Raw genomic sequence first — 16,989 nt, forward strand, 5'->3', positions numbered from 1 at the left:
AAGGTATTCCTGACATGCAGGTAGAGTCCTCGACTTATGACCCCCAATAGAGCCCACAATTTCTGTTGCTAAGTGAGGAAGTTGTTGAATTTTGCTCCATCTTACGACCTTTCTCATCGATTAAGTGAATCACTGCAAGTTGTTAAGTGAATCAGGCTTCCCCGTTGACTTTTTCTTCTCAGAAGGTCGCAAAAAGGGATCATGTGACCCAGGGACACGACAACTGTCATAAGTATGAGTCAGTTGCCAAGTTCTGAATTTTGACTACGTGACTGTGGGGATTCTGTAACGATTGTAAGTGTGGGAAACGGTTATAAAGTCACTTTTTTCAGTGCTGCTGTAACTTTGAACGGCCACTAAATGAACTGTTGTAAGTCAAGGGCAACTTGTCATTGTCTAAAGAGAATGATGGGAACCAGAGGGACCTTTGGCTGCATCAGGCCACGTCTTGGGTGCTTCAGCTTAATCTTCACGTAAATGTAAAGGTAAAGGTTCCCCTCATGTATATGTGCCAGTCGTTCCTGACTCTAGGGGGCGGTGCTCATCTCCGTTTCAAAGCCGAAGAGCCAGCGCTGTCCGAAGACGTCTCCGTGGTCATGTGGCCGGCATGACTAAACACCAAAGGCAAACGGAACGCTGTTTCCTTCCTGTTTCTCTACTTGCATTTTTATATGCTTTAGAACTGTTAGGTTGGCAGAAGTTGGGACAAATAACAAGAGCTCACTCCATTATGTGGTGCTGGGGATTCGAACTGTCGAACTGTCAATCTTTCTGGTTGACAAGCTCAGCGTCTTCGCCACTGAGCCACCGCGTCTTTCACATAGGCTACTCTTACAATGATCTCCTAAACCTTCAAAGAAAACTCAGTTCATAGGTAGTCCTTGACTTATAACCACAGTTGGGAGGGAATTTCGCTTTTACATCTTGGTGGATGTACACCGAGGCACTACATCACCAGACCCAATTTCCCCATGGGATTCCAGATCTGTAGATGAAAGAAAATAACGTGACCAGAAAAAAGAGATTGACAGCTGATTCCTGCATCAGGGCAAGAAGCAACGGAGGGAAACTAATCAAGGAGAGAAGCAATCTAGAACTAAGGAGAAATTTCCTGACAGTGAGAACAATGAATCAGTGGAACAGAAGTTGCCTCCAGAAGTTGTGAATGCCCCAACACTGGAAGTCTTTAAGAAGATGTTGGATAGCCATTTGTCTGGAGTGTTGCAGGGTTTCCTGCCTCAGGAGGGGGTTGGACTAGAAGACCTCCAAAGTATTCAACCCTGGTATTTTGACTGTAGAGAACTATCTTTGCAGGTCTTTAGGAACTGAACTTGTCTTGAATGCAACTCTGCTTTTTATGGATGTTATCTACAGCTTGAAAACTTTTTATGCATCTTATCTTTTGGCAAGCTCTGGATTTTACATTCTTAGAAATGCTACGATTGGTTAGTCTGAACCACATGCTTTTAACGAAACCTCTTGATCCCCCAAACTTGTGGGCCCATGGCAATTTAAGCATTGCTTAAAGTATAGGGAGGCATCAGATGCATAACATCTGACGTTTAATTAAACGCAGCCCCTTGGCTAGAATTATTCCTTCTCCTTCAACTATCCTTCAAGAAATAAAGGATGAAGAATTCCTATGGGCACTTACTCTGTAAACCCCACCGATTTTAGTGGGAGGTCTGAGTAAAACAAACACAGAGCCATCCACAGGGGTGTTTGGCACACAGGACCAGCCATTAAACTCAGCGACACACATTTTTGTAGTGAAAATTGAGAGAGAGAGAGAAAAGACCATGATTGAGTGGGTAGAACACATTTTCTCCATAAAGTACTTCCACATTTATCTATGGAGATTGTCGGTCATCCAATGTGATGTATGCAGATTGGTACAGTGAGACATGCAAAGAAACAAAACAGCCACTTCACAAATGCATGACACAACATAGCAAAGTCCACATTCTGGACCGAGAGGACCAGTGATTTAAAAGAGGGGCCAAAGAGGTCATTTATGTGAAAATTGCACAGTCCTTTCTCAACGGAGGGGGAGGAATACAACGCTACCTATTTTCAGTCTACAACACAGTCATTTCAACAGTTCCAAGAAGGCTCCACACCCATTTGCATTTCTCAGGTAACCCCGAGGGCACAGACACGCCTCCAAATGGTCTCAAGGACTCCCAGAGAGAGTACTAACAACCAGATGATTGCAAGGAATATAAATCCTTCCATCCTCCACCTTTCAGTCCGAACTGGAGAAACTTCTTGGATGAGAAGGGAAACATCTTCAAGGAAAAACAAAGTCCAGTTGTCTTTTGAAAAAGCACCTTTGGGACAATCGTGACCTGGATGACTAAGGATCTCCATATAGGTGTCTGATTGAGATTTTGGGAAATCTCTGGCAATGAGGCACGATAATATTGTGAGGGATTCTGGACAAATCCAGAAGGCCCAGGAGGCCTTCAGTTTGACATCCCTGCTGTAAGGAGTCAAGGAAAGGCCTTGAGAAACAAGGGAGGAGTTCTCTCCTACAGTTCCAGCCTACAGTCAGTCTTCGGAGTAGCAACACACATGCAGAAATACAGAAGTATGGACCGAGATAAATTATAGACTCCAACAAAATCCTTGGAGAGGAAAGTAAGAAAGGAACTGGCACAAACCGAAGCCATCTTTGACGTGGCCTGAGACACCAGCGCAGGGGATTGCGATGGACACCCACACAAGTGGAGAAATTTCAGGTAACCGCCCTGATTAAACGGATGATTTGCATTGGATTTTCGAACAGAAAGCAACGCCAGACAATCTCAATGGAAACACCGAAAGGAAAGAAGAAAGTGATATGCTCAAAAGAGCGAAACCGAGAAATTACCTAGATTAAGGTGTCTAGACGTGTGAGACTCTATTTACTCTATTAAAGGACAAAAAGGAATTTAATCCTCACAGTGGAACAAGATTCATTGGAAAATTCTCTGTGGTTCCCGTTCTTTCGAGGTTTTTTTTTGGGGGGGGGCAATTTTTGCACAGGAAAGTAAAACAAATGAAGGCGGGGGTCACAATCAAAACCAATCCCATGATTTTTATGTGTGTCCGTATGGCATCCTTTTTCTTCTGACCAATTGCCCTGAGTCCATTCTTCTTCCTTTAGAAACTTCTCACTCTCATAGAAACTTTCTTAAGCCTTAATGTTTACTGTTTCGCTTAGTGACTGTTCAAACCTACAACGGCACTGAAAACCGTGACTTTTTCCACACATTGCAGCCTCCCTGTGGTCACATGATTTAAATTCAGATGCTTGACAACTGACTCACGTTTATGATGGTTGCAGTGTCCCGATCACTTGATCAACTTTTGCAAACTTCTGACAAACAAAGTCACTGGCCAGATTCACTTAACAACCAGGTTACTAATTTAACAACTGCAGTGATTCACAGTGGCCAGAAAAGTCATAAAATGGGGCAAAAATTTTACTTACCAATAACAATTTTCTCACTTAGCAATCTAAATTTTGGGCTCAGTTGTGCATCTCCTCTTGAGGACTACCTGCACTTAAATTTTGTTTTCACCCTTATCTATTTTTGCAATTGAATTACATATAGCAACATTTCTCAACTTTAAGATACGTGAACTTTAACTCCCTGAATTCCCCAACCAGGAATTCTGGGAGTTAAAATCTATACGTCTTAAAAAATGCCAAGGTTGAGAAACGGTGAGATATAATATTCAGAAATCTTTCCAATTTTGTGCCTCAACTATAAAACATCAGGAGCGGTGGATTTAAATGTCAGAAGTAGTGGATTTCAAATGGGTTTCAAACTTGGCTGTGTTTATTTATTTTTATTTTGAATTCAAATTAAACCTGTAGAGACGTCCATTTTTCATTGCTTGGTGTATCTACAAAAGGACTGTTGGCAGGGCAGCCCCAAAGCTGCAGCTGGTTTTCCCAGCAATGCCAAGTAAAATATATTAAAGAGAAAGAGCAAACTGAATATTATATGATTTGAGAAGTATTTTACCAATGGTTGGAGAGAAAAAAAGGAGTTTGGAAATGAAGAAAACTAAAAAATAAGTAGATGATACACTTAGATAAAGATATAAAATGGTTAGTATGTGTATGTTAAGAATAATGTCTTAAGTGCTCTTAAGCATCAAACGTTACAAAGAAAAAGAAGAAAGAGTAGCCTTGTAGGATATATGTTTAATGTTGATATATTATTACTAAAAGACAGTAAGAAGACAAATGGGGAGTTTTATAATTTTAAATGCTTAATATATTATAATACTAAACTTAGGGAAATAAGGTTAATATGAACGTGAGAGATGTGGCAAAAGAGGAACGATGTTGTACAGAAATGTTTATACCAGATGACACACGGCATAAGGAAAGATGGGATGTTTAGTCCTGTAATTGAAAAATAATAAAACTCCTTAAAAAAGAAGAGGAAAATATTCTGGGATAGTAACTTTAGATTATGGGCCAGAATCCATTCATATTAAACTGAACTTTTTTTTCTTTTAAAGAACACACCTTTAATACGGGCAGATTTTAACTTTGGAAGTAAAAGTCACTTGCCTTTTGTCTTAAGTGCTCTTAAGCATCAAACGTTACAAAGAAAAAGAAGAAAGAGTAGCCTTGTAGGAACTGCATTTTTAAAATTAAACCACTTTGTTTATATTGCAAAGATCTTACTTGTGTGCCTGCTCATACAGCAGGGTCTAATTCAGTCTACAAGAGAGAAGCCAGGATTTCTTTTTGAATAACTCAAACTCAACCAAGTGGTCCATTTCTAGCAAGAGGGACCTCACAGGCAGAGGAGATGGCCTCATCCAAAATCAGCTGAGGAACATCTCAAATTTCTTCCACAGTACAACTATTTGGGGCATCTCAAATGCTCTCTGTTGATTTATGCCAGTTTTCCCTCCATCTCAGCGCCTTTAAGAGGAATGAACTTCAACTTCAAGGGGAGTTGAAATCCACGCATCTTAAAAGGGTTTGACATGGACAAACAGTGATTTATGGTTTGGTCAGCTTGCAATCACGGTTACCAAAAATGTATTTCTGTACCTGGGCACACGGCGTCATCTTGAGAAATTGTGGGTGCTCCATCATAGGAGGCTTTCAAGAAGAGATTGGACAACCAGTTGTCTGGAATGGAAGAGGGTTTCCTGCTTGAGCAGGGGGTTGGACTAGATGACCTCCAAGGTCCCTTCCAACTTTATTACTCTGTTATGCTCTTTGTTTTCCTTCCTTCCCTTCCTTCCTTCCTTCCTTCCTTCCTTCCTTCCTTCCTTCCTTCCTTCCTTCCTTCCTTCTTCATCACTGGAGGCTTCCAAGAAGAGATTGGACAGTCACTTGTCTGGAATGGTATAGGGTCTCCTGCTTGAGCAAGGGGTTGGACTAGATGACCTCCAAGGTCCCTTCCAACTTTATTACTCAGTTATGCTTTTTGTTTTCCTTCCTTCCCTTCCTTCCTTCCTCCCTCCCTTCCTTCCTCCCTCCCTCCTTCCTTCCTTCTTCATCACTGGAGGCTTCCAAGAAGAGACTGGGCAGTCACTTGTCTGGAATGGTATAGGGTCTCCTGCTTGAGCAAGGGGTTGGACTAGAAGACCTCCAAGGTCCCTTCCAACTCTGTTGTTCTGTTATCGATTGCTTTCTGTTCATCACAAAACAACTTTTCGGTTGGGAATGATCTCTGAAGCTCAAACACATTTTTCCAAGCTCAACAATAAGCTAAAATAATGATTTGATTCCCCTCTTCCACTCTGTGTAAGGGATGTTAGGCCTCATATAAATATCATGTTTAGCCCCCCCAAAAAGTGCATTATTGGGACTATTAAAGGTTCTTTATCACCGCAGGCAATGCCCTTTCTTGCTGATATGCATTGAACGTATATTTTACAAACCTTGTGTTTTTGAAGGTCATGGTTAGCCAGTATTAGGGGTTGAGCTAGCGCAGGGCTGCCTTCAAGTACAGGGTGGCAATAAAGTTAATTATAGATTTGTGCTGGGGAGCACGGAAGGCCTTTCTTAGCCGAGGCAAGCATTCCCTTGAGCGACAGGACTAAAAATATTATTCTCTCCGTTAGGGCTCTGCAGACATTCGGGCAAAACTGCTTTGGCCTGGAGCTGTTTGGTTATAAAAATAAATATACAGAGGGGGGAAACTAAAGGGGGTTTGGAGAAGGCCAGTTTCTCTTCCATGGTTGCAAACTGTAGGTTTCATTAAGCAAATCACCACTCTTCCCCTGTAGGCTGCTCTGACACAGTCAAGGGCACGGCTTCTCCCGCGCTTGATGGGCGTCGGTTTTCATGCACAAAAACCCCGACAAAATATCAACAGGAGAGAATATTTGTAAGCTCAAGGCTGAACTGTCCTTGTTGCTCTCTGTGCTTGGTTCTTTCCTTGCAGATGTTTCATTACCAAACTAGGTAACATCATCAGTGCTAGAAGAGAAGGGGAGTTACAGGGAGGAGGAGGAGGAGGAGGAGGAGGAGGAGGAGGAGGAGGAGGAGGACTGTGGGGTCCTTGGTGCTCTCTGAGCTTGCTGGTTTTCTTGCAGACGTTTCATGACCCAACTAGGTAACATCTGATAATGTTATTAGGTAAAGACTACCACTGATGATGTTACCTAGTTGGGTCATGCAACGTCTGGAAGAAAACAACCATGCTCAAAGAGCACCAAGGACCCATGTGTCCTCTTCCTCCTCCTCCTCTTCCTCCTCCTCTTCTTCCTCCCCCCCCCAAACCAAGCTGAGAGAGCACTAAAGACCCACCAAGGGAATATCCACGGTTCCATTTTGAAGATCTCGGAGAAAACAGCTTGGCTTGATAAGCCATCATGATAAGCCAGCCATAAACATGTTTCTGAGGCTGTGTATATGAGATAATGGACATCTGAGGGGGTCCTTCTGGTTCCTATCCAACACAGCTCTTCCAAGGCCCACTGATGCTCTCTGGCTACACACAGTGAACCAAGACGGTGCGAAAGAACTGAAATGCCATTTCTCTCTTCAACATCTCCTTCCTCTTTTTAAGGACCACACTACACATCCCCTTAAGCCCCAGTTGGCTTTACGCTTCAGTTCTCTGATGTCGCAGCCCACGGGGGATGGATGGGGTCGTAGCCCAGGGGTTGCATTTGGATGACCAGGGCTGGAGGATAGAAACTCGTGTTTCTCAGTCTTAAGAGTCTTTCAGATACAGGGACTTCAACTCCCAGAAGCCCCCCAGCCAGCCCAAAATGCAGTCCACCTTTCTTCAAGCTTCAGCTTGAAGATCTGAGCCTTTCCGCTAAGGATGGTTAGTCCTACAGAGATACTAATGGAAAGAGAAGACGCAAAGCTGTTGTTGCTTTTAAGAAAAACAAAAAGCAGACAGCAGGTGCGAAATGTGTAGTTTGCTCCTCCGATGACACCAAACCCCTCCAATGTTTATCCTGCAACCCTCCTAATTATCTCCCATAAGTAATGTCACAAGGTGCGCATTAAATTTCAGCTCTTGACAATCTCACTATTGCGGCCAATCGGCAATCCGTGTCTCAAAACTATTATTTTCTCCAGTTTTCAAGTCCTGTCCAAATGAAAGGAAAAAAAGATTTTTAAAACGGAGGAGGGGAGGAGATGTACTAATAGGAAGGGTGTGTCCGTGATAGGATAGCAGTGTTCCAATATTTGAGGAGCTCCTGCCAAGACGAGGGGCTCCAACTAAAAACCAGAAGGCAAGACGAGAAGCAACAAATGGAAACTAACCAAGGAGAGAAGCAACCTGGAACTAAGAGGAAATTTCTTGACAATGAGAACAATAAACCAGTGGAACTGCTGGCCTCCAGAAGTTGTGGGTGCTTCATCACTGGAGGCTTTTTAAGAAGAGACTGGATAACCATTTGTCTGAAATGGTATAGGGTTTCCTGTGGGAGCAGGGGGCTGGACTAGAAGACCTCCAAGGTCCCTTTCCAACTCTGTTATTCTACATTCTATGTTTTAGGAGCCTACAACCACAATTTCTGTCTTTAGTGCGATCAGACATCAAACAATAAATCTCAGTCCCTGAGAAGCTGGATCCCATTCAAATATTTACACTAGCACTTGTCCTCCATTTGGGGAAGGAGAATTTTTGGCATGAACACAAAATGTTCTTCAGATTGGAAAAAGGGGAAAAAAGAAAAATGTAAATCTTGGTCTGTCATTGGAAGACTTCTATGACCCGTCTCCTGATTTCCGACATTCCCTTCCCTTTTTTTGATATTAAAGCTAAAGAAAATATTCGTTTTCTAAATAATGCGTGGACTTCCAAAGAGAATTCCCGCTGCTGACAGAGGCTGTTTTCTCCATGCAGGTCTCCAAAACGCCCAGGAAAAGACCCCACGGCTGAGCCCCCTTGTCTCTGATTAACCATGGTTTAATCAGAATTGATGCCAAACGGGACCAGCACAGAGGTGGGTTGCTGCAGATCCGGCCCGGAATGGCCGTACCGGTAGTGGCCAGGAGCAGCGGAGAGTGTACCGGTATGGTGCCTCGTTTGACCCACCTACCCGTCTGCGCTCTACAGCTGTTTTTATGGCAAATGGCAAAGTGCGCACGCCCACATAGAGCGCGGTGCCTGTGCGAGCCCCAACAAGCAGCTGGTTGTCACAGGGGCGGTGGATTGCACATGCGTGGGCAGCGCATGGCTGGCGAGTGCACAAACAGACCGCGATCAGCATACCGGTGGTGACGGTAAGAGCAACCCATCACTGGACCAGCGGCTGAACCTAATACTCCTTCCTCCTCCTCCTCCTCCTCCTCCTCCTCCTCCTCCTCCTCCTCCTCCTCCTCTTCCTCCCCCTCCCCCTCCTCCTCCTCCAGCAATCTTGTGAAGTTGGGTTGAGAGAGAGTGACTGGCCCCAATCACCCCACCCACTTTCATGCTTAAGGCGGGAGTAGAACTCGCCATCTCCTGGTGATTGGCCTAAAGTCACCCAACTGACTTTCAGGCCTAAGGCAGGATTGGAACTCACCATCTCCTGGTGATTGGCCCAAAGTCACCCAGCCAGTTTTTATGTCTAAGGTGGGACTAGAAGTCACTGTCTAGCTTGATGCCTTCACTACTAGACCAAACTGGTTTTAGACCACTAGACAATGGCACAATACACACTTTAACGATCAACCATATGCGCAAGAATCTAGTCAAATGAAGTTCAGTACTAAATTGGCACCAGATAAGGGTCAACAGAACTTAAGACGGGGTGGATCGTTTGTGACAACGTGATTACTCTAAGCTGATGACACACTTAGCTCCACCTTCTCTCCTCCTACAGAGCCACACTGAATTCCTCCAAAACCTTTAACCACTATAAAAACTTTGGAAACAGCACCAGGAGGAAGAAATGGAAGGAAGAATATTTTCATTGAATAAAGTGCTAATCAAACCCTTGAGGTGAGACAAACAACTTTTTTTAATTTGCGAAAAAGTTTTTTTTTTTGTTTGAAGGCATTCTCAAAACTGATTTGACTTAGGGTGTTCAGCTGAAACGTTTCCTGGTTCTGACCCAGAGGTGGCATTCAGCAGGTTCCGACCAGTTCTGAAGAACCGGTGGTGGAAATTTTGAGTAGATCGGAGAACTGGCAAATGCTACCTCTGGCTGGCCCTGCCCCCATCTATTCTCTGCCTCCCGAGTCCCAGCTGACCGGGAGGGAATGGGGATTTTGCAGTATCCTTCCCCTGCCACGCCCACCAAGCCACGCCCACAGAACTGGTCGTAAAAAAGTTTGAATCCCACCACACTTCTGACCCCCAATTCTTTTGAATGAGGGTCTTCTATGAGGAACAGAGATTCACTACCACCAAGAACTAAGACTCATATTAGGGCAAGTCATACAATAGAAAGAATATCCTGCAATTAAGGACTGGATAGAAAAAGTAAAACAAGGTCTCCACACCAAGAAACCAATTGAGAAGGGCTGGTACTTCATCATTTATAATGGGGTTCCCAGGAATAGCCATTTGGGCAAAAAAGGAGAATTGCCCCAAGTTTTTCCATTAAAGCTGTGAATTAAGGAAACGGAGGAAAAAATTGCCTTCTTAAAAAAGTGGAGAGGTGGTTGGGAGGGAAGAAAAATGCATGTTCAGCTTCTTGCACTAATCAAAAGCTAGTTTAGCTTTGACAGGCAATTCTTCAGGAATAAATGATTGGAAAGATTACGTATTTTAACACGCAGGCACATCCATCCAAAGGCACTTTAGCACTTTAGCACAAGTGGGAGCTGCCTCTGGCGTTCCTTTTCCCCTTCCGAGGGGAGATACGTCAAAAACTTTGCATTTTCCCGGGGTCGCGTGATGCAAGGAGAAATATTCACCCGCTCGGGTGGTTCATGCAGGACCGACCTTCCTTTGCACCACTACTACGATCTGCAGAGGCCAGGTTTTCTGTCCCTGGGTCAAAAGGGAACCTTAGAAGGTAGAAGCAACGAGAAATTTAATAAGAGAAGGAGCTGACCCCTGATTTTGTAGGAAGGACGTTGCCCTGGGTGAGCTATGTTGCCTTACAAATTCTGAAGTTGTAAGAAGTTGGGAGCAGGAGGAAGAAGAAAAGGAGGAGGAGAAGCAGGAGGAGAGGGAGGAAAGGAGGAAGAGGAGGATGAAGAAGAAGGAGGAGGAGGAGGAGGAGGAGGAGGAGGAGGAGAAGGAGAAGGAGAAAAAAACCTGGAACACTGCACCCAGGGTTGGTCACCACATTACAAAAAACCTGTTGAGACTTTGGAAAAAGTGCAAAGAAGGGAAACTAAGACGATTAAAGGCCTGGAGGCTAAAACATATGAAGAACGGTTGCAGGAACTGGATATGGAGTCTAGAGAAAAGAAGGACTGGGAGGGGGGGGACAAGGTAGCAGTATTTCAGTATTTGAGGGGTTGCCAGAAAGAAGAGGCGGGGGACACAACTTAGTCTCCAAAGCACCTGCAGGAAGGAGAAGAAACAATAGATGGAAACTAATCAAGGAGAGAAGCAACCTGGAATTAAGGAGAAACCTCCTAACAGTGAGGACAATTAACCAGTGGAACAGCTTGTAGTCAGAAGTTGTAGGTGCTTCATCACTGGAGGTTTTTGAGAAGAGACTGGACAATCACTTGTCTGAAATGGTATAGGATCTCCTGCTTGAGCAAGGGCTGGACTAGAAGATCTCCAAAGTCCCTTCCAGCTCTATTCTGGTTGAAATAATGTCTGGCCAGCATGAAACGAAACAACTTTTTTTAGTGACTTGGACTAACTTTGAATGAGACATAGGGTGCTGACGGTTGCCATCTTAAAAAGGATTAAATAGGCCTATGGAGATGCTTGGCATATGCCAAAATTCTTCCTGATATTTTAGAAGGAGGAGGAGAAGACTTGGAGGAGGAAATACGTGTAGTAGTACCACCACCTTCAACACTGACACCGATTTCAAAAGATGCTCAGATACTTTGGAAGCCGATGCTTTGATACAGGTCAGTGTTGAAAGTGGTGGTACTACTATAAATAGTACTACGAAGAGGAGGTTTGTGTTTGGTACCTCAGATGGCAACATTTTGGAGCTCCAAAATTTCAAATTGTTCTCCATTCTTGTAAGGTTGCTATTTTAAACAGATCATTTTCTTGCATGATATTGTCTGTATCAATGTATAATATTTTCTATTATGTACGAATGATGGAGCTTAAGGTAAGTACATTTTAATTTTATAATGAAACAGGTTCTTTTGTATGATACGAGTCTTATTAATAATTAGAATTTTGGCCTGGGGCTCCACTTCTTATCTATTTCTTTACTTTTATTAAAGACTAGAAAAACTTTTGTCAGTTTACGTTGGCTTTGAACTGTGACTTACAATTAAATGCCTCTTCCGTTGTACATTTGCTGATGAAAATTTACTGGAACCCTTCCTTCTTGGATGCTTAGTACTATCCAACCTTCCTTCAGGATATATTGCAATTACATCCACACAGTTGCCAACATATCTTATAAATAATCATTAGAGAAAGAATCTTTAAACAATTACAAACAATTTTGTGACGGGGCTCGGTTGCATAGCATGACAAATTACACTGAGTTATTAAACTGGGCTAAGTCTAATGTACAGACATAGACTTAAATCTCGCAGATCAGTATCTTAAATATGCTGTTGAACATGCTGAACTTTGATAAAATATGGTTAACCCGATTAAAATCATTAATGGGAGAAAAGATGAATGGTGGATAATAAAAAATACGTTGATATGGGAGTGTGGTGCAGATCATACTTAGGTTATGTGTCAGATTTAAATACGAACCCGAAACCCCACAATGACATCACTTTTTAAGCTGCTTCAGAGATTAGAGAAAGAGGTGACCTCACAAATAAGAGAAAGTTCATCCTTTGCCTAGAATTTGACCCTGGGAATAAGAAAGGATCCTTGGCCTGACTGGCAGCATTGAAAGAGAACTGAATCTACTCTGTTCTTAAGGTCACGAGGCATTTAAAAGACTCACATTGTTCCAAACTTAGAAAAGAAAAGAAAAAAAACACCAAATCAAAAAGAAAGAAAGAGCTTAGCCTTGCTAAAACTGGTTCATTAAATGGCAGACTCATTCGTAGTAAAATGTGACACATGTGGATGTACTTAACCATAGTTTAAACTGGGAACGTAAGAGCACCCTAGACCGAGCTAAATGCAAACGTGCTGGAGAATCCCTGAAAGCCTGCCATTCAGACGCATCAGCCATCAGCAGGCACGTAGAGATCAATGACATCTACATATCATTCAAAATAGACAATAGAAAAGCTAACAAGGAAGCAAGAAGATCTCACTAGAAATTGACACCGAGACCATGAGAGACTAACACCAGATTTAACACAGGACCAACAATCAAACAGTAAACAATACGGTATTTAAAGAATTTCCAAGAAGAAAATAATATTTCCTACCAAAAACTGAGAGGTCAAGCTACTAGTATATAAACAGAGAGCACAACCCACTCCCTTCTAACACCAATGATGTTACCTAGTTGGGTAATGAAATGTCTACAAGGAAATAATCAAGTTCAGAGAGCACCAAGGACTTCCTCTATTCAAATATTCTCTGTTATTGGTACATTAGTAACATGATTGATTGATTGATTGGCTGGTTGGTTGATTGATTGTGTGAATCTTAAAGTGTGAATCTTGGCTTGCATATGTAAGATGAACAATCCTTGGTCTGTAGAAAGAAATTGCTGATTCTTGTTGTGTTCTATACCAATCCTATTGAGCTTCTCCTTCTCTTCCTCCTGCACAAAACTACTGTTAATGCTGCTACTACCAGTATTAATATTCCACTAAATAGATTACTTCTTCCAGAGATATCATTCTTTTAGGCTTCACTCCAACTTAAAAACATACTAGCTATTTTAGCAATTTCTCTCGAGTCCAAAATGACAGGAAAACCACCAAGCCCAGAAAGGACTCCACAGTTCAGCCCCAAGGTACAAATATTCTGTTGCTATCTTGAGCACTTGCCTAAAGCTGTATATTTTGATAAGTCCAAGAGAGATTTGGAAAAACTTGGAGACTCCAAAATGTCTTTTTGGATATGATTTGCAAGAAGTAAAAGAATTCTAGAGTTATGAAGGGTATGGATTGGACCCAAGAAGCACCATTAGCGTTTAAAAGATCTCCAGCCCCAACAATAACTCTGGATTATTGACAAAAAAGTATAGATGATCCTTCTCAACTCAAGTTTGTCTAGATCAGTGGTCCCCAAAAGTAGCAACTTAAAGACTTATGGACTTCACCTCTCAGAATTCTCCAGACAGCATAGCTGTAATTCTGGGAGTTGAAGTCCACAAGTCTTCAAGATGCCAAGTTTGAAGACCTCTGATCTAAGTGGAGAGACTGCAGAGGAAGGGATTACAAGAGAGTAAGTTATGCTGTCTGGGGAATTCTGGGAGTTGAAGTCCACAAGCCTTCAAGTTTCCAAGTTTGAAGACATCTGGTCTAGATAGATAAGAATTTTAGTTGCCACCTAGAAGTCCTTTCCAAGGTGTCCTTCTGAGGTATTTCCCCATTATCCCAGTCCAGCTCATAGCTACCCTTTTGTACCATTATTATATATTTGTTTTTCCTCCTGTTATAAAACCTGTGAGTGACTTAATCCCAAGAGTCCCTGAGCCACCTTCCAACCGAGCGGGGAAAAACAGGAGGCTTTGCATGTCTGAAACAAGAAAAGCAATATTTGAAGACGCTCAACCGATCTGCCAGCTCTGAACAACTTACGGTTGACTTACATCTTCTCCCAGCCTTTATTCCCGGGGCTGCTGGGAACTGTAGTCCGATGTAACAATGCAGGGAATATAAATTGGAAAGCTGCATTTCAAGCCTGCCTTAAGTAAACCTCGAGGAACGCATTCAACGCGCAGCCACCGACAAAGGAAATACAGAGATTATAAAAACGTTCCCCATATCAAGTCAAGTCCCCTGCTTGGGTCTCGTGCCTATCACACCTGAAAGATGTAAACTCTTTGGGGAAGTAAGCCGGGGGTTGTACAGGGGAGATGAGATTAAGTGTCTCTACCAACATCGAGTATAATTAATTCCACTGAGAATACCAGGGAAAAAAGCGATCGGATGAAACCAGCAGCTAAAGAGAACTCTTTTATTATTATTTTATTTTTTAAAAAAGGAGGTTGTAGCTTCACTCCCCGGCTTCCTTATCCCCCTGGGATGGTTGGAACCAATTTGAGAAGAGCTGCAGATCTTTAAAAAAAAAAACCTCTAGCCATCCCCTTAAACTCACCTTACTTTTGCTTTCTTCCATCCCTGGAGGCTGATTATGGAAAGAGGCAATTTACCTGGTTCCCTTGCCCACCTGCAATCAGAGCGAAGTAGTTCTGGGCACCTTGAAACCAAAAGCATCTTTTCAAAGCTTGATCCACCATCCATTTAATGTCCTACCTGTTAAGGACTATTTTTTACCTCAACTGCAATAACACCAAGGCTATCAATAGATGCCAACTAAATGTGATCTGTTCTTGATTGCAGGAAAAGCGATCTCAGCAATAGAGTAGTAAGTGTGGGGAACACCCTACCGGATCCTGTAGTTAGTTTCTCTAAACCGGGGGTGAAATCCAGCAGGTGCTGACAAGTTCTGGAGAACCGATAGTGGAAAGTTTGAGTAGTTTGGAGAACCGGCAAATGCCACTTCTGGCTGGCCCCAGAGTGGGGTGGGAATGGGGATTTTGCAGTATCCTTCCCCTGCCACGCCCTCCAAGCCACACCCTCCAAGCCACGGCCACAGAACCAGTAGTAAAAAAAATTGAATTTCACCACTACTCTAACCCCCATTCTTTTTACCTTAAGCTGTCTACTGTGGACCTTACACATTTCCTAAGAGGTCCGTAAAGGGACCTTGTGCATAAGCGCACCAGTGTGCCTACCGTCCCTGTCCTACTATCCCCATTTATATGTCCTCTTTTTACGTGTTTATGCCTAAGTTTTGCTTATTTATATCCATTTATTTGTGCCATTTTTTTCATGTGCTTTCATACTGGTTTCCTTGTATTTGTTGACAAATAAATATATACATAAACAAAAAACAAACAAAAAAAATAAGATTAATAGGGGGATGGGTAAGGACTAGGAGTTTCCTACAAGTCGCTCATCTACAGCCATATGGTATATTCTGGATTATTTTCCACGATCATTTTAGACTTAGTAATTGTCTTTGGGTATGAGCCAAAAAAAAAAGAACAAAGGGAAAGGCCAAGGCTTAGTTAGATTTCCTGATTTGAGAAGGGAGAGCTACCGACAATTATTCTTTTATACAATTACGGACCTTGGAGGCTGCTGCATGGTCAAAAACAAAGGGAATATTTTGAACAATGAGGATACTATTGTGCCTTCCCAGAGTGGCGAGAAATCTAGGGAGGTAAATAGCAGAGCTGGGATTCAGCCGGTTCTGACCGGTTCCGGAGAACCAGTAGCAGAAATTCTGAGTAGTTTGGAGAAACGACAAATACCACCTCTGGCTGGCCCCGCCCCATCTATTCTCTGCCTCCCGAGTCCCAGCTGATCGTCTAGGTCTTCTTTTGTTGCCCTGCACAGGAGAACGGAGCTGGAAAACATATTGGGGGTGGGGGTGGGTGGGGAGGGAATGGGGATTTTGCAGTATCCTTCCCCTGACACGGCCACCAAGCTAGACCTACAGAACCAGTACTAAAAAATTTTGAATCCCACCATTGAATCATAGATGGGATTTTCTTAGGATGCATTCTACACATATTTTCCCCCTTTTCCCACAATATGTCATAATGAAAAATGATCTGAGTGAGAGCCAAATAACTCGGCAATCGCTTGCAGGTTTTGCTTTTCAAAATGACTGAACTCTGACAGTTACAACTCCTCTTATGGCCAAAGATCTAAATTGGAACAAGAAGTTTGCAACTTCTGGGCAAAATTGTAGCCCGGAGGGTCTCGCTGTGATATTGTAAGCATTCGGCTCAACAGACGGAATCTGTTTGTCAGGTCATTCATCCTTCCAAGCTTCTGCTCCCAATTTTAGAAACATTTGCTTTTTTCCCTGGGTTTTTTTTTTTTTTGATAGTTTATATTTTCCCACCACTTATATGAGAACTGAAAATTTTCCCCTAAGAAAAATGCGCCCTGGGTCAAAGGTGATGGGCCCAAAAGCATGAGTAAGAAGGAGGAGGAACTAAATATAGTACGGAATGAAAAAAAATCTTAAAATTCTTGAAAAGCACCCAATGTAAGCATTTGTCTCGGGAACGGAACCGGCTGAAGGAAATAGCAAAAGCGCCGCAGAGATTATAGGTACGCACTGCACAGTTTTATAGCGGAACCATTTCGGATTGCCACTCCGAACTTCTCCTCTTGACGTTGTGCAGTTTGTAGACGATTTGTTAAAATTCCCAGTTTTAAATAGTTTTAAAATAGTTTGCAGGGCCCCTTTGTTGAGTGACCCAGGGGGATTGGAGAGCAGAAAAAGAGGAAAGCTTAAGGCCTTC

The 16,989-nt window shown here is 42.8% G+C and overlaps 2 protein-coding genes across 9 annotated transcripts in view; both read right to left on the minus strand.

Moving 5' to 3' along the window:
• FRMD4A (FERM domain containing 4A) overlaps window positions 1–16,989 on the minus strand; it is a 336,245-nt gene that overhangs the window by 138,403 nt on the left and 180,853 nt on the right. The gene's annotated exons all lie outside the window — the stretch shown is intronic.
• Window positions 1–16,989, minus strand: part of FAM107B (family with sequence similarity 107 member B) — a 363,543-nt gene that overhangs the window by 113,749 nt on the left and 232,805 nt on the right. The window lies entirely within an intron of this gene.

Source organism: Natrix helvetica (genome assembly GCF_964273705.1).
Source record: "Natrix helvetica genome assembly, chromosome: 6".
Taxonomy (NCBI): domain Eukaryota; kingdom Metazoa; phylum Chordata; class Lepidosauria; order Squamata; family Natricidae; genus Natrix; species Natrix helvetica.